General features: G+C 37.7%; 1 protein-coding gene across 1 annotated transcript in view; it reads left to right on the top strand.

Moving 5' to 3' along the window:
• Positions 1 to 19,315, top strand: part of WWOX (WW domain containing oxidoreductase) — a 564,719-nt gene that overhangs the window by 306,922 nt on the left and 238,482 nt on the right. The window lies entirely within an intron of this gene.

Here is a 19,315-nt window from a genome sequence, read left to right on the forward strand (position 1 = left end):
TTATTTCTCTCAGTTTACACCAATGCTGTTTTTAGCAAGGTGCTCTTCATGTTAATTTTTGGAACACTTGTGAGACCCTTGTTGCTTTCATGCTAAATTTAAGGATCGCTTACCTGGACACTGGGAAGAAAAACACTTATGCCAATAGAGTGATTGGGTATATAAAGGATGCTTACAGCTCTGTTCTTGAGATGTCAAAACATTGATTTCTTCTTCCCATATTGGGTAACTAGGCTTTGTTTTCTTTTTCACCCAGTACTGCTTACTGGAGCACTTGGCAGTGCCTGCTTTCGGACATCCCCGAATCAATCTTCCCAAGGGATGTCTTTGAGGGCTAAATATAGCCATCTAGACAATCCCATTTATAAAATGTCAATGTTTTGCAGTTCCCAAATAATTATGCTGAACATACAAGGGCAGACTCTCTGAATGGCATTTTTTTAAAGTTATGAGAAAGTTGTCAGTTATGAAACAGCAGGGCATTAGCCAATATTTCATTTAGCACCATTTTTAACTTGAATTTTCTCTTTTCAGTTAACAGAGCATAAATTCATTGAAAATAGGCATACAATATATTAAAAATGTATATCTAACTAAGTACAGTTTTGTTACACATGGTTTGAGGTTGACTTGTTAAGCAATAAACCATTGATTGCTGTAAGGCAGAATTTCTTACTGCTAAGGTGAGATTCTTTGAAACCAAAAGGAAACTTGGTGGAAGGTGTGTTGAAGCTCATGCAGCACTTAAACATGTTTTAGTGTTACATGTGGAACAACCCTTTATGGATTTAAGAGTTTATGCCTTATTTTTTTGTGTTGTATCTTGTAGTGTTTTAAAAACATATTTCACAAAATTTGACTTCTGAAAATCTGGGAATTGATGCCTCATTTTATTTTGTTTTCAATTTGAGTCAATAATAGAAATATGCCAGTATATTTCCTTTCTGTTTTCTCTTTCTGTTTTTCTGCAATCAGAAGTCAGCAGATGGGTCTTGGCACCTCTCCCAGGCTGAAAGCAGCAGCAACGTTTTGGGACGTAGGGCTCCCAGGATTCAGTTTGCACCTGCCTAGGTCAAGTGCAGCCAGATCACTATTTGGAAACTCTTTGGTCTATCAAAGAAAACCTCCTCTCTCAACACCCTCCAGGTTCACAGGTTCCAAACTCCAACCAATCAGCTAGTGCACCTGGATGCCTTGCTGAACGCCTCTAAAGGCCTAGCTTTTCTTTCTCCGGAATAAGTGGAAAAGATAAGTTCAGAGGTTCGGAAACAGGTTCAGGGAGGTTGGAGGAGCAGGATGTAGGAACATAGAAAGTTGTGTTATACTGAGTCCATGGGTCCATCTAGCTCTGTATTGTGCACACAGACTAGAAATGACTCTCCAGGCTTCCAGGCAAGGAGGTGCCAGGGATTGAACCTTCTGCATGCAAAGCAGTTATTTACCCCTTGCTAATGCTCCCTGCCTCTCTGGCATCTTTTTTTTAAACCTCCTTTATACAGCTTATTTTGTTTTTTTTTTTATTAATATTAAATATAAATTCTAATATTTAAACAATACATATTATTACATTACATAAGTTATACTGGTCAAAGTATGTGGTTTGTTTTCCTTCTGCAATCAATATAAGTAATTCAGTTAAGAATAAAATTATTAGAAGTCTGTCTCCTTTCTTGTACACATATGAAGTTAGTTGGCACTGACATTATAGCATACTAATGTAACTTGTTTTCCAATTCAGGCAGCTTCGGTATTATTGGAAGTTTCTTGCGCAATGTATCTATGCTGCTACAATTATATATGCTATCAATTCTCAGTATGCTAAAGTTTAATTCTTTGTAAGAGTTCATGAAAAAAGTCCAAAGGATCTGAACATAAAAGCAAGTTATATGTGTTATCTTTTCTATGTTGTTCTTAATAGTATTCCAATAATACTTTGCCATTTCATATATCCACCACATATGAAAAAGCCGCCACCCCCCTTTTCTAAACTTCCAACATGCTTGACTGTATAAGCCAAATATTTTATTCAATGCACTTTGAAAGACAATCTTGGTCTGAACAGATAGTGGTTCAAGTTGCTTCATGTGGTTAGTGTTAAGAGAGGATATATTTAAATCTGCATCAAAGATCAGTCAAGAAATAAATGTAATTTAAAAATAATAATGTAGTATTTTGATTAATTTTAAATATGAAGTACGGTGCCAAGATCCTTCTTTTGAATACACCCTATGCACCTAGTATATCCAAGATTCAATGCTGGTTGTACACTCACATGAGATGAGGCAGGTGTTATTGGACTGTGCCAGTTAAGTCTATACATTAACAATCACATCATACACCCCTATCAAAGTCTCCTAGCATTCTAAAATCAATTAATTTTAAAATCAGTTCAAATCAAATTGATGGCAACCATTGGGCTAGAGTTCTGTGAAGAATTACCAAAGGAGGGGGTCAGGCTGTGCCTTGGCCAAAGGCCTGGTGGAACAGCTCTGTCTTGCAGGCCCTGCGGAAAGATGTCAAGTCCCGCAGGGCCCTAGTCTCTTGTGATAGAGTGTTCCACAAGATCGGAGCCACAGCCAAAAAAGCCCTGGCTCTGGTTGAGGCCAGCCTATTAGAAAGCACTGGTGAAACAGCACTTAGCAACAATGGGGAACATGAATGTTGCTGTCAGTAAATGGGATGAAATTTTTTTTGTTAAGAGATTGATTGTCAACATGCCAAAATGTTTGCACCCTATTTCAACTGAATACTATCCCCCCTTTCTGGCTACATATTTTAGGGAGTAGATATATGTGTTGGATGTTACGGATTGGTCAACACAAGCCCCTCCCCTCAAAAGACACCTCCCCCCCCAAAAAAAACCTATATTACAATACTCAAACTCATGTTACACAAACATATATCATTATACCTGAGAATAGATTTGTATGTACAAATATGACACTCGGGGATCTTCCCTTTGAAACCTCCCATTTTCATGTTGTAATTGACAAGGCAGTTTTCAGACTTGCTCACAGATCTGTGAAATCCATTTTCTTGTGTCTGCAGCTGTGAATATCAAGAACTATTTTATTCATTCATTCTAAAATTTATAGCCCACCCCACCTTTCCTATGTAATGCATACTCCATTGCATTGATTTGGGGCAGGGGGAGAGGAGAAGAAATGGCTCCATGTATGTGTGTTATCCATTTCGCTCACTGAAGTAGCATTGAGTGAATTCTTGGCCTCAGTAGAGAACTGCACTTAATCCTTGCTGTTAGGAGATTATGTGGAGGAGGCTACATTGAGAATCTCTATACGGATCCTCAGATTGAGAAAATACTTTCAGCTGATCTCAAGCTGTTCAACTATTTGGTTACACAGCAAAGTGTTCAGATAATTCTACAAACATAAAGGGTCGTGGGAACTATCCTCATTAAGAGACATTGGTTGAGGTACTTGAGTATAGTAGCACCCTAATATTAATTCAGTAGCACAATCTCTAGCACATTTTATTCCCCATGATGTGTGGCAACTATTTCATGTTTCATAAGATATACTTCAGTTAAACATCCCCCCCCCCCGCCACCGCCGTGTGTGTTATTAAAACAGGCAAGCCAAAGTGGCATCATCTGACTTTAAGAATATCCTCCTCCACTTCAAATGATAATCCCTTTTTAAATCATCTTTTTTAAAGGCAAATGTATTTAGGTTCCCTAAGCTCATCCTTTTTTTTTTTTTAGCCCATGAATCAGCTTCCCTAGTTTCTCTAATACCTTTTCAAGTGAAATATTAATATCGTTTTAGAAGGTGGTGACACGTTATTCTATCTGGGGTTTGCCAGTGAATTAGATAATCTCATCTTGACTGCAATGGGCATGCAGTTCCTTTATTGTGAGCTCAAAATATTGATCCTAAACAATAGGGATGTCCCTTTTTTAATGAAGCATTCACCATTATCCCAAGGTCCTTTTTGAATTCCCTCCAGATCAATCATATTCATTGGATTTGGCACACCAAACTATGTACAACATTTTACATGTGTCAATGTTAATTTTTGGCATCATGCATCAGCAAAGTTATACAGCAGAGTCAGTGGTTAGTTTTTCATTGTTTGTTTCTTTTGTTTTCTGCATGTTTGCTATCTTCACTAATTGTGTGGTGTCAGCAAATTTACCTGGTTTGTATTTGCTTTTCTGACGAGGTCATTTATCTAGATTAGAACCTATAGTGGTTTGAATATCCTGCTTTGGGAGAGTATACAAAGGTGTATGTATTTCACAGGTGACTGTTCTTATGTATGTTCTCAAATCATTGCCAACCAGGTATAGATTCTACCAATTTGCAAAAGTTGCTTTTCATGAGACTTTAGCAGAAATGTGTTCGAACCTTCAGAACTGAATATCTGACACCAGTATAACTGAAATGTCCTAAAGCACTTAGGCACACTTTTGCCTCCTTAAATTACTGCCAAATGCTTTCTCTGAGATGCTGTTATAAGAGGGGACAAAAAAATGTGACCAAATGTGTGTTTAGTCTATCTGTTTCCTACAGTGGCCAGCCACATACTTCTCAGAAGTTACAAGCAAAGCATGAAATGAACATTCCTTCCCTGTAGTTCATCTCTTTCATCTAGTAGTCAAAGGTATAATGTCCCTGAACATTCTCCATTTAGCTATCAGGGTTCAATAAGAAACCTAAACCCAATCACCAAATTCCAAAATGGTGACTACCCAACACTAAACATCTAATTTTCATGGAAACCTTATACAGTGGTGCCTCGCAAGACGAAATTAATCCTTTCCATGAGTCTCTTCGTCTTGCGGTTTTCTCATCTTGCGAAGCACGGCTATTAGCGGCTTAGCGGCTTAGCGCTATTAGCAGTTTAGCGGCTATTAGCGGCTATTAGCGGCTTAGAAAAAGGGGGGGAAGGGGAAAAACTTGCAAGAACTCGCAAGACGTTTCGTCTTGCGAAGCAAGCCCATAGGGAAATTCGTCTTGTGAAGCACCTCAAAAGATGGAAAACTCTTTCGTCTAGCGAGTTTTTCGTCTTGCGAGGCATTCGTCTTGCGGGGCACCACTGTATTAAGTTGCCCTGAAATTGCAGGGCTAATGGAAGCACACTCTGGCCTCCTTCAGTGGACACTGGAAACAGGAAGCTAATTCAGATTCCACTCAGCTGTTCTCTCTGTGAAATTGAGCAGTAGTATGGTGGGGTACTGTTATATCTCCATATGCAGTACAAGTAATAATAACTCACTTCACAAGGTGAATCAGGATGAATATGGCAAGAAGTGTAAACAACTATGTCCAATTACAACAATCTGCAATTAACATGATGTTTTCTACAAAATTACAAAAGAGAGTTATCCCTACTTACTTCTACTACAGCTCAGGGCAGACATAATATTTAACCTGAGAACTACAGTGTATTGCCTTAAACCTATATAGTGTAAACAGATGATCCTTTTGTTGGGGGGGGGAGAACCTCAGATATGTATTGATTTCGATTGATTTAGGGGACAACTGTCCCCCCGCCCCCCTTGCCTGCATCCATGTTTGATAACCAATGCCCTGATCAAAACAGCCCTGATCAATCTCAGGCAACATAGAAAAATAAATAAAGAGCAAGGACAAGTACAGATATTCCTGACAGTTCTGCAACTTTTCAATAGACATCCTGATGAATCTTGTGGACCACCATAATTTTATCTTAACCATGATTCTACAGGCCCAGATATGAAGTGGAAGGTATTAAATTTGAATACGACCTATATATCTAAGTTCTCTGGGTAGGTTTCAGAGACATTCAAATATATAATTACAGTGAAAATCTAAATCTATAAAACACAAAAATACTGATAAAAACCACCACAACAAATGACTATCTAAAACCAGCAACATAACAGCTAAAACTGTTTTAAAAGCAGTATAAAACTGGGGAGGGGAAAACTTGGTGTAAATAACATGCACCAGATATGTGTACTAATCAAAATCAAAATTAAAACTCTTTAGCTCTTTCAAATTCCACCCACCCACCCACCCAACACACATACACCTTCAATTACAACAAGACTAAAACAAACAGAACCTGACGCATCTTCTTCAGCAGACAGGAAATTCCTATGACACACTTTTAATCTATTGTTTTGTCCCTACTTTAGCCAACCTGTGTATGTTCTTTTAATAGTAAACAAGTGCTTTTAATGCTAGAATCTGAAATAGCTTAGTTGGTAGAGCATGAGATTCTTAATCTCAGTGTTATGGCTTTGAGCTCCATGCTGGGCAAAAGATTCCTGTGTTGCAGAGGGTTGGACTAGATGACCCTCATGGTCCCTCCCAACTCTACAATTTGATAACTCTATGAACATGCCATTTAGCTAGTCAGCAAAACCTAGTTGTGCCAGAGCTTTGAATGAGAACTAGATAAAAACTTCCAAAGTGGTAAGGATTTCTATACGTGTACTTATCCAGGGCCATGTGCACTCTTTGTTAACTAAAATGATTGTTCATGTGATTACGCACATGACTGTATAGTGCTTCAGAGCTCATGATTGTTTGTAGAAATGTCTTAGATGAAATGGGAGGGATCTCAGCAAAAAATGGAATTCATGGAAATCTGCAATGGGCATGTGAAATGGATTTTCAACTTCTGCAAGAGTCAGCCTGTATGAATGTCAGGTAATCAACACATCAGTGCCACTCTGTGGCCAGGAAAACATAATTCAGTACCTCAAAAACTTGCAAGAAAATGGTGGGAAGAAATTTTAGAAACATCCATAATCGAAGCATATGTCCAACACTCATTTAATTTAATTCATTTAATACATTTAATTCATCACATTATTCAATCTATATTTAGCAAAAATACAGGTATTTATCTCCTTCCAGGATTTACTAATCTACCCACATGCTATCTTAAGAATGTATTTGCCTTCCTTCTTGAGATCTGGCCTAGTTTACATTGTCTTGCTGTATCCCAGTTTGCAAACCATAATTTACAGAGTACCACAGTAGCTGCATCTGGCAAAATTATTGCAAGGATCTTAGCAAACTGTCTCCTAACTATATCCGAGGCTACCCTTCCTGAATCCCAAAATGGTTTTCAACCTAGGGGGACAGTGGACATGATTTTCACTGCTCAGCTTCTTCAATAAGTTTGCTGGTGCTCTTCTTTATCCTGTTGATTTGTGAGCACCACCTTAGCCTCTAATCACTATTGAAGCAATCCCCTAGCTAAAAATGCTTTAAACAAAGCAAGAAAAGTACCTGGATACTCTGATTATTTTGGCATATGCTGGTAAATGCATTAGGACACAAAGCGAAATAAAGGATTTGGCCGAACTTCACTTTACTTTGCAGCCAAGTTGGCTACAGAAAAATGCCCTTGAGCCAGCACTAATTATGTCAACAAGTAGTTCATACTTAGCTCTTCTTTAGTCCTGTACTTGTTTACAGATTTTGTGTGTGTGTGTTAGAGAGGGAGAGGGAGAGAGAGAGAGAGAGAGAGAGAGAGAGAGAGAGAGAGATTGGGAAAGAGGCAGAACAGGACAACTGCTTGGCTTAAGGGTGTGCTAACCTTGCAACAACCTAGTGACATCATCATTTTTCACCTTAGATTCCTTCTCCTGGGGTATGCCTTCAAAGTGAGATGGAGGTGAAAAGGTTTCCCCTGCAGCAAGACAGGCTGCATGACAAATGGGCCAAAAAGTCAAAGAATTTTTTTAACCTAGCCTGGCTTTAGTGTACTCACTATTTGCACCTTTGAACAATATGATGAATGCTCAGGGGGCAAGGGAGGCTGTGCTTCAGGAGGAACCTTCACTTACTTCTTACACTTGCAGTTATTTGCAGGAATCAAAGGAAACATGTTAGTCTGTGTACAGATGATAATGATTATTCCACTGGATGTTTCAGTAGTTGTATTCTTCTTATTCCAACAGCTGTATTATTAATAGCACTATTACTTTGCACTTTTAAGATGTTTCACATACAGTAGTGGCGATGGGGGGGGGGGGAATTCAATTCAATTTCCATTTAAAGACAAACCAATCCAATTTGTTCTCTTTGAAACAATACAGGAACTGAAACGTAGCCTTGCTTCAAAATCCTCACTTCTCTAACTTTTGCAGTGTTGTTCTCCAACCAAATAATGTTTACAAAAATGTGTGTACTTGGATAAAATGTAAACATAACACACAAACATGTATTACTTTATGGAAAATTGCTTTGCAAAAAAGTGTATGTTAGAGAAAATTGCATACAAACATGCATACAGTAGTAGCAGAAATTCACCTTAAAATACTGATGAATTTTCATGGGGACTATTTTTAAGTGAACTTATGCGGACCTTAAAGTTAGAAATATGAGAAACCAAACTTACATTAATTTTTGTTTTATTGAGAGTATTTCAATTGAACAAAATTAAGTGCTTAAAGAGGAAAACATCTATATCAAATAACTATATATACAAACAACTACAATTGCTTGTTGAACAGTAGGTATATGTTATTATTATCCTAATACATAAATGGTTATTTATAACATACTATATATTTTTTATGAGAAACCAAACTTTACAGATGTGCTCACCCTTGCTAATCCTGATGAGAGCTGTAGAAGCTAGACCACTATTATTATCCATATGTTGCAGATGTACATAGGCTGAGCAAATAGTTTCTTGCTTTAAGACCCCCTAGTAAATCTGTGGCTCAACTGTGTTTGTTTTTTTGATGCTTGCATATTGTCTGTATCATTGTCATGTTTATGATGCCAGGTGCCAGAGAGTCAGAGGTGATATTGTGGATAGCTTGTTAGGATTTTTGAGTTTTTTTTTTTTTTTAATAATATTTATTAGAAATTTCCAATTACAAAAAAAAATAAAAAGAACAAAACATCCCAATTTAAAATCTTATTTTCAATAGCATCTTTCCAGGACTTCCCCTCCCCTCCCCCTCTTGTATTCCAATTCTTACAAATGAATTCAGCAAATTCTTATCCTAGATTTTGAACTTATTCTCATTAGCCCAGTTTTAAAAATATTTTCCCATCCCCTAAAATCGACCTGTTCCCTTCCGCGCGTTCCCTCCTTTAATATACAATACAGATTAAAATAATCAAATATAATTAATTAAAATAAAATTGTAAAAATATAATTAAGATAATCAAATATAATTTTACACCCTTTGGATTCCAAATTTCCCTCCCCCCTTTCCCGGTTGCATTCCCAATGTTCATCAACGTCTGATGTCTTCCTGGAGCTCCCACATCTATCTAGGCCATAGTCCTTTACCAGTCATCTTTAATTTCGAATGTCCAATCTTGGAAGGAGTCTATCTCAAAAAGGCCCATTTCTTCCATCCAGATTTTTATATTTAGGAGTAAAAACTCCAATTTTATTTCTTAGACTTTTCAAATCTGGATGTCCCAAATGTTCCCGGGATTTTTGAGTTTAGGCCAGGATGACCTCGGTTCATGCCTGGTGTGTTGAGCTTCATGGAGGAAAGGCAGGATTAAAATGTAAATAATACAGCTATGTTAAAAATAAATGGGGTTCCAATGTGGTGTTCCTGCTATCTTAAGTTCTCCTTTTGGTCTAATACCTCAGCTCATCTGTATGTCATTTTCTCAGTATGCTCCATGTGCTTTTCACCTATCAAATCTCATGCAAAAGTAACTCAGAAGCAGCCCAATCTGTGTCTGTTTACTCAGAAGCAATTCCTACTAAGTTCAGTGTCCACAGGATTGCTGCATGAGAGTTGTGTCCAGTATCACTCCTACTCAGAGTAGGCCCATTAAAATAGTGAATATGATTAACTTAAGTCTACTGTGGTACCTCTGGTTACGTACTTAATTCATTCTGGAGGTCTGTTCTTAACCTAAAACCATTCTTAACCTGAGGTACCTCTTTAGCTAATGGGGCCTCCCACTGCTGCCGTGCCACCGGCGCACAATTTCTGTTCTCATCCTGAGGTAAAGTTCTTATCCCGAGGTCCCACTTCCAGGTTAGCTGAGTCTGTAACCCGAAGTGTCTGTAACCCGAGGTACCACTGTCTGTTTGTACAAAGAAAAAGAATTAACATGGAAACTTTGAAAATTTGCTTTTCCCTTTGACTACAATTGTCCCCCTATCCTACACACATACACACAAGATGACCTCAAATTGAGTATATGCATGACATTATTCCTTGTTGGATCTTGCATGCTCCAAAATGTTCTCCTTTAATGAAGTATATTTTAATGTACAAAAAAAAAAAAAAAAAAAACTGTCAACAAAATTGAAAACATACTATGGGATTCAATTTTACTGATCTGGGAATAACCTTGGCATTTGGGTAGCACAGCAAAGGGTCCTGGTGTATGGTGAATTTTTATGTACATTGAGAATTATTTTGGGGAAGACAGAGTCATTTTAGGGCAACTGAACCATCTTTCTTATATTCTTCACAGTTTTTCAGACTGAAGATTTATCAGAGAAACAGATAGTGGACCTTTCCAAAATCTAGACCAGTAAGACATCTTGAAATCTTCTACCTATACAAAGAAGAAGGGGTAGGAAGAAGCTGATGTAGCAAGTTGGCAGAAGGCACTTGGAAACTAGTTGGGGGCTGAAAAATTGTAATGAGTCCCTTGGAGATGAGTTGCAGAGCAGAGAGCAAGAGACTCTCTTGATAGATAGATGATAGATGTGTTTATTACATGGTTGTGTGGTTTAATATGTGACTCATCTTCTACATAGTAGGCATACCAGTAGAAAGATGCAAATATGTGCCTGGTATTTATTGCATTTAAAACATATAAGAAGACTTAATTTATCTGGCCTTTTGTATAATAAATTTCATTATAAACTGAAAATAGTTTATGCTGCTCTCTGTGTTGTCTTGTTTACTCTATTTTGTAAACACCCATGTATTGCCAACACAATGTTTTCTGCCTTGCTGCTTTCATGCCAACTTATAAGCATGTGGATATTCTCTGTCTCTTACACCTCATTTTCAGAATTTCTAAATTATAAGATTTTACATATCACTATATATATATATATATATATATATATATATATATATATATATGCAGGTTTTGGTGTCCTCGGGTGTCTTCCCGTGTAAAAGTTGGGGTGTCTAGGCGACGTTTCGACGAGGTCTCACTCGTCATCTTCAGGCTGGTGCTTTCGGCTTCTTGTTACTGGAACAGAGCAGGATCTCAGTGTTTGAGTTCCTATAAATACTGTAGAGGGGGTGTGGTGTATAGCCTCCAATGTTCTGGGCAGAGAGGAAGTTCCCAGGCTAGTGTGCCTTTTCTTCTTTTGTTCCTTAATTACTTGAGAGATATCTTGAGTGATTTCTTGAGTGATATCCTGAGTACCACTTAGGTGGGTCATTAGGTGTGGATTAGTTGTTAAAGTCTTTGTGTCTTGACCTCTTGAACTTTGTGAAGAGTTTTCCTGAGAAGATGGCTGTACTGTACTTAGTTGTGCTCTGGCTTGGCTTCGTGTATAGGGGCGAGCTGTGGTTTTGTGGCTTGTGTCAGCCAGATCTGTGTAGGGATTGCAGGGGGGTGCAGCATCCGGAGGTGCCACCATGGATTGGCTACTGGATTGGCTACCCCAAGGATAAAATCCAGTTGGAAAACCAAGGGATCTATGAAATACCCTGCAAAGTCTGCCCAGCCACGTACATTGGACAAACAAACAGACGAATAAATGCACGTATCGCAGAACACAAGAATGCCGTCAAAAAAGAAGAAAAAACTTCCTCTCTTTTCCAACACATGAAAGAAACAGGACACGAAATTAATTTTGCAGATTCCAAATTGCTCTTTAACACGGAACATCACCACAAGAGAATAATCATGGAAGCCATCGAGATAGAGAAACACCCTCACAACATGAACAAGCGTGACGACACATCCCGCTTGCCAGACATCTGGAAATTAGCCCTCCCCACAAAAACTGACACCAGATCCAGAGGCACACAGAACGCCAACACCAATCAACCACACCAGACCCAAACCCAGACCCTCTCCACAGATGAATTACAGACACCATCCAGTAGCCAATCCATGGTGGCACCTCCGGATGCTGCACCCCCCTGCAATCCCTACACAGATCTGGCTGACACAAGCCACAAAACCACAGCTCGCCCCTATACACGAAGCCAAGCCAGAGCACAACTAAGTACAGTACAGCCATCTTCTCATGAAAAGTTCAAGAGGTCAAGACACAAAGACTTTAGCAACTAATCCACACCTAATGACCCACCTAAGTGGTACTCAGGATATCACTCAAGAAATCACTCAAGATATCTCTCAAGTAATTAAGGAACAAAAGAAGAAAAGGCACACTAGCCTGGGAACTTCCTCTCTGCCCAGAACATTGGAGGCTATACACCACACCCCCTCTACAGTATTTATAGGAACTCAAACACTGAGATCCTGCTCTGTTCCAGTAACAAGAAGCCGAAAGCACCAGCCTGAAGATGACGAGTGAGACCTCGTCGAAACGTCGCCTAGACACCCCAACTTTTACACGGGAAGACACCCGAGGACACCAAAACCTGCATATATATATACACACACACACACACACACACACACACACATAAGGAAACTGTAGAGAAATGGCACAATGTTGCAGAATGTTTTCTGCATTTTTACTATTTTATGCATGTATCAGTTTCCTCCTAGTTCTTAACAGTAAATACCATCTTCTGCTTAAGTTGTCATTTCAAATTTCTGACTGTGGAATGTGATATTTCAGGGGCCAAAAAGATTGTCATTAGAGTTTAAAGGTCTGTTCTTTAAGATTAAGTTGTGGTTATGGTGGGGGAGTAGTGTCCTTCAAATGAAGTTGTGGTTACTTTTTTAAAGCTCAGATAAGCGCTTTCATATCATCATGTGGTTCAGAAATCTTAGCAATGTCTCATCACCACTTTTTTTGGGGGGGGGGCTGTACAGTATAGTGAAAATTCAAGAATAAAGGGAGACAAGAATAACACATTTCATTAAAGGTGGTTACATACATTATTCCTCTAACCAATCTATTAGAATAATATATTATTATAAGCAAATACAAAAGAAGTGTGCACACACAAAATAAAAAGTCACTGGAAAGAGGTGTGTAAAAATAAACATGATAACAGCAGCAATAATAACGCAAAGAAGTTATCTAGGATAAACATATGTGGTTACTTTTTATAGAATTAATAATAATGATTAACAATGTGGATCAGGGTCACCCTGATTTTGATTTTTAAGCAAAGTTATCTGTGCCAGTTAGCCTTCTAAAACAATAGATACCTAGGCTACTTTTGGATGTCACAATAAACCTTGATTTCTTATGACAGAAATGAGCCACAGCAGTCTTGCATATTTCACTCCACTCCTCCACACTCACACTGCAAGGAAACAGAAGCTTTCATTTCTGTTTTTCATTAGCAAAGCAGCACTCTCTCCACTTGGGATTCCCAGCAACTGGTATTCAGAGGCATATTGCCTGAGAATATAGTCATTGTGGCTAGTAGCCACTGATAGCCTTATCCTTACATGAATTTGTCTAACCCTCATTTACAGTGATCCAAGTTAATGGCCATCACTCATTCCAAAGTCAATGTCTACATAGGGCTACCTTTGGGTTCATAGATGATATGTACATATTTTGAAACACTGTTTCTCCAGTTTCTCCTGCTCCAAAATGTGCAGGGAAACTGTTTCTATACAAGAAGCTTGTTGCTACACACAGATGCCTTCCAAATCATGGAAGGCAACAAATCATGGATGGGAACAAAATGGGCATAGCAGGTTGAGCTCTTCTGGTAACATAACCTTGATGAACCTTACTTATTTCTGAGAACTATATGTATTTTATTGTGAATTCATGCCTAAGATATTTATGACATCTTAATTAGTAACATTTCCCCAAATCTGAACCCGTCACAGTTGAAAATTCATACTTTTATCTCAGTTAAATTAGAATAAAATGGAGGTTTGCAAAGCTGTATGTTGAGAATTGCTCACAAATTGAAGCAGCCACACTCTGCCTTAGGTGTACCTAATATAGTGTGGCAAAATCTCTAAAGAGAAAACATTAATAAATTAAGAGTTCCATGTTATTTTATTTTTTAAAAGAGTTCTTGAAAGAACGATTCATAATGCTGGCTATTGAGCACATAGGGTTTTGAACCTTCGACCTTTGGCAGTTGATTAATTTGTTAAAGAAATATTGAATTTATATTTAACTTGAAAAACAGGAGAAGATCTTTTATTCTGCACTTATAACTTTGAATACACTTTTCGGTTGCTCTTAGTTATCTCAAATTAAATCTTAAATTGAGCGTGTGGTTCTGTGAATTAATACCTTTGCCTTTCAGCTCTTTTGCTGAGGTCATACAAATCTAATGGTAGAAATGGTCACAGGGTCAGACCTTGGCATGTGGCATATAGAAATGGTTTAATGATGCCCGCAGTTGTTTGCATTCTGTGCATTGGAGCCCTAATGCATTGGTGGGCTCTGCAAAGACACTTGATTATCACCTGATTGTATCTTCATTCCCCCAAATTAAATGACAGGTGGTGTGTGAGAGTGCGCACACACAGACTCAGAGCATTTAAATAAGAAGTGGTTTCTTCCTGAAACACATGCATTAGAATGAATGCACTTACTACACCTTGCATTTGGGCATTATAAAATTTCTCCTTGCACAGCCGTCTGGGATACAGCCACATGGAGGAAGTTGCATTTAAGGTATTTGGACCCATCCAATTTTGCATCTACTTTATGCATGCAGATTGCAGGTGGAAAGGGTAAAAGCTTCAACCAGTCAGTCAGACATTTGTGTGTGTGTGACTGTGTCTCTGGGAGTGTTTGGGAATAACAAGATACATTCATATAATATTTCTTCTACAAGTAATACAACAGCAACATAATAAGAATAAGAATATATTTATTACTAAATAATAACGGTTATTATAATAACAATAATGATGAGGATGGTATTACATTCTTTCTTTATTATATTATGCCTTTCCTTGAGGGAGACTAGCATTCCCACAACAATCCTTTAAGGTTTGTTAAAATTCAAAAATGTTTATCCCACTTTTATACTTGAGATTTTTCCAAAGTGGCAATTTGCAAAAATCATTAAAAACAAAATACACGTTAAAATAAGGCAGATAACAAAAACAGTTTTCCAAATGAGATCTTGCTGTGTGGAACAGTGCTATTGTTATCTAAGAAGTCTTGTATATAATTCTGCTTTTACTTTTATTAAATATATTTACAGCTCAAACAATTAGCATATGTAGTATTTGAGCATTACTGTTGCCAAATTAAGACTTTTTTGAACAATAAAACAAAACCTTAATACCCTTGAATATAAGACTTTTTAATTAAATACAGAGAAGGATTCAGCATAAAGCTGCTGTAATGGGTAGTTCTAAAATTGTATTTGAACAAAGCTAAAATAAAAGCCCACCATTTAATTTTCAGTATTATTATCCATCATCAGTTTTGTACATTATAAACAGTGATACACTACATTGTAAAATCAGAAAACAATTTTTTTAAAAAATACTATTGGATTTTTCTACATCTTCTCTCTACTACGAAGACATTACAAGGTCAACAACTTAAGCCTCTCTACAATCCAAAAATTGAATCTTAGTACATCCATTTTCCTAATAGAATGTCTGCAATACCAATTGGTGCTGACAGTTTTGGTCTCATCTCTCTATTGTGTTGTACAGTTTTATTTGACACCAGAGATGGCATCAGTTTGTATTGGAGAGAACATCTGAATAGTGACACTTCTCTTGGGATTTAGGAGCTTTCATGTCCTTGCCAACACAAATGGACACTTTTGTTGTCTTATATTTGTGTGTGCATATATTCATGCACACATTAGAAAAAGTATCTTCAATTATTAATCAAAAGTATGAGAGCAATCCCTGAAAACAAATGTACCATGATACTGAGTGTTTTAGATGTAGTAGCTCCAAGATCTCAAAGGATGTGACAGAAGAGAGGAGAGACCATACAAGTCTGAAACTATGACATTACATCTGAAACAGCCCAGCCAGTTTTAAATTCAGTTTCCCATGATGTTGCTTCCTGTTAGCCAAACCTAGGAGATGGCACCATCTGCTTTAAAATATTTCTACGTAAGCAACTGAGGTCTGGATATTTTAGAGAATGGTTTCTAAATCTTACGGGGAAAGGGTCACAGTACAGTGCTAAGCATCTGTTTTGCATGCAGAAAAATCTGTGGTTCATCTGACATCTCCAGGTAGGCTGGGAGAGACTCCTGCCTGAACTAGATGGACCAATGGACTAAGTAGAAAACAGCTTCCTATGTACCTAAAGATTTGCCAAAGTAGATCAGCTTGATTACCTATTTACCGTATTTTTTGCTCTGTAAGACTCACTTTTTCCCTCCTAAAAAGTAAGGGGAAATGTGTGTGTGTCTTAGGGAGTGGATGCAGGCTGCGCAGCTATCCCAGAAGCCAGAACAGCAAGAGGGATCACTTGTTCTGGCTTCTGAGATTCAGATTTTTTTTTTCTTGTTTTTCTCCTCCAAAAACTAGGTGCGTCTTGTGGTCTGGTGCTTCTTATAGAGCGAAAAATACGGTAAATAGTATTTTGTTATGTCACTCTTAAGCATTTGGATCATATTTGTTGCCTAACTGCTTTGGGTAAATCACTGGATATTATAAAATACATAGAGCTGACCTGAAACTACTCAGATTTTTAAATCAACTTCTCAGTAGTGAAAAACATGTCTCACCTTGGCTTCTTTCTTCACATAGTCCATGGGTATGCAAACTAAGGCCCGGGGGCCAGATCCGGTCCAATCACCTTCTAAATCCAGCCCGCGGATGGTCCGGGAATCAGTGTGTTTTTACATGAGTAGAATGTGTCCTTCTATTTAAAATGCATCTCTGGGTTATTTGTGGGGCATAGGAATTTGTTTATTATTTTTTTCAAAATATAGTCTGGCCCCCCACAAGGTCTGAGGGACAGTGGACCGGCCCCCTGTTGAAAAAGTTTGCTGACCCCTGACATACTCCTTGGTTACCCTCACTGGGAATGATTTAATCTTATTATTCTTTCTGAAAGCAGCCTGTATCGGGAAGTTTTTGATGTTTGATGTTTTACTATGTTTTATATATGCTGTAAGCTGCCCTGAGTGGCTGGGGAAACCCAGCCAGATGGGTGGGGTATAAATAATAAAATTATTTTGAAATTATTATTTTAAAAATAATAATAATAATAAATTGTGTTGCAGCATCATTTTGAATAAGATCACTCAGACGTAATTTTAGAACAATGTAAATATTTGCAAAATATAAAATAATTTCTGGACAAGAGGTGTGTTTTGTTTTCCCCACTGAAAGTTCAATCCCACCACCACTGGAAATATTTTAAATGGTGAATACTTTATGTAGCTCTGCCAATATGGATAAGCCTTGCATTCTTTAAGCAATTTATTTATTACTGGTATCACTAGGCCACAGAGGGAGAGTGTGGGGTTTGTGCAACGTTGCCCTAAAGTTTGGTTAGAAACATCCATCCTCAAGGTATATTTTAAATCCACTACCTCCTTCCTTTTAAAGCAGCAAAAACATATACCTTTGAAAGTAGTATTTCGAAAGCATTTTCAAAATGACATATTTCATTTTAAAGAGATTTTCTTTGAAACACTGTTATTTTTAGTATTTAATCAGAATGAGATAGTACCAAGAGCTGGAGAATGCTTTTAGCTGACACAGTCATTTTAACTTAAAGAATGTATACGATTTTATGAAAGGCATTTTCATGTTTCATGACATTGTGTTGTGTTATTTACTTTAAATTATACCCCCCACCCTGGTACCCTACAAACTATCATCAAGGTGGATCAAGATGGAATGGGAAGAGATAGGTAGATGTGGTTCTGGAGAATCCAAGTCTTTAGTGGCTCAGTCCTGTGGAATACTCTGGCAACAGACATTCAGCAGATGCCTTCTGTGCCAGCTTTTAAATGCCTGCTGAATACTTTTCTATTTTGCCAGGTCTAGGCAGGCAATTAAGAGCACATCCCACACAATATGCTATTGATTTTTGCTTTAAACATTGTTTAAAACTTTTCATACTTTTCATATATGGTTTTATCTTATTTTTTACTGTTGTGAACCACTTTCACAATAGTTTTTATAAAATAAAATAGCTTTTATTAAGGATTTTGTATGTGTGTTACAAAATAGATAAATGGGGAATGGTACATCTGTTGTCTCCACTTTCAATTCTTAGAATCTTTTTCACAATTCATTTACATTTAGTGAGAGCCATCTTGCAGTTGGGGGGAAAGAAGGTGGAGAGGGAAGGCGGAGATGTCATGAACCACTTTCTGTGATATAGTGACATATAAATATTTTTATAAACAAATAATACTGGAACGCTGATGTTAACATTTATAAATTAAGGAAGGTCATGTTGTCATATCTCATTAAGAAGATGGGAGATTCTAGCATACTTTATATTTCAGTTCCCAACACTGTGCCCATTCTTTAGCTTTCTCTAGGCACCTTGCCTTTTTTGCCCATTCACTCAAGGTCCTCTTGTGGAGGTGGGTGGTACCTAGGACCAGGGTCCTGACTGTGGAGTAACCTTCCCAGAAATATTCACCTCCTTTTTTATTCTTTATATGCCAAGTGAAAAGCAACCTTGTTTGTCCTAACTTTTACTGAGTTTTATTTCCTTATGTTTATACTCTGCCTCCCTTCCATCATAAGACCTAGAGTGACATATATTAAGGATGCAAGAAGGCGCTATTTTCCATTCCATTCTATATTCTTCACATGCAGAACTGTTTCCATTCTCCTGCAGCTCATCTTTCACCAAACCGAGGTTATTTTTGTCAGTGTCCAACATGGCAAAATTGTGCAACTGGGGTAATAATTACATAAATTCCATTGTCATTATGTTATTCCACTCTATTCATTTTAGGGCAAGGGAAAGAAAATGCAAAGGAGGATGGGACTTCATAAATAATGTAACATTTGGAGTCTGCAGGCAACTACATCAGTGAATATACTGATTGTATTCACTGGATTGATTTCTGTTCTGGACCTGGGACGAATAAACAAACACTGTCAATTTCTGTTCTAATTTCCATATTCATTGGAATCCCTAGCATATAAGAGATCTCCCATCCAACACACTGACCAGACCCACTTAGTAGCTTTTCAGCTAGAGAGTGGCCTTGCTTGCCTTCAGACCACATCCTTGTCTGAATATCACATGCTGATCTTCCCTACTCTGTTGATTTTGCTAGTCTTTCTTTGTTTAGCTTGCATTACTA

This window comes from Podarcis erhardii, assembly GCF_964252035.2.
Source record: "Podarcis erhardii genome assembly, chromosome: 7".
Classification (NCBI taxonomy): domain Eukaryota; kingdom Metazoa; phylum Chordata; class Lepidosauria; order Squamata; family Lacertidae; genus Podarcis; species Podarcis erhardii.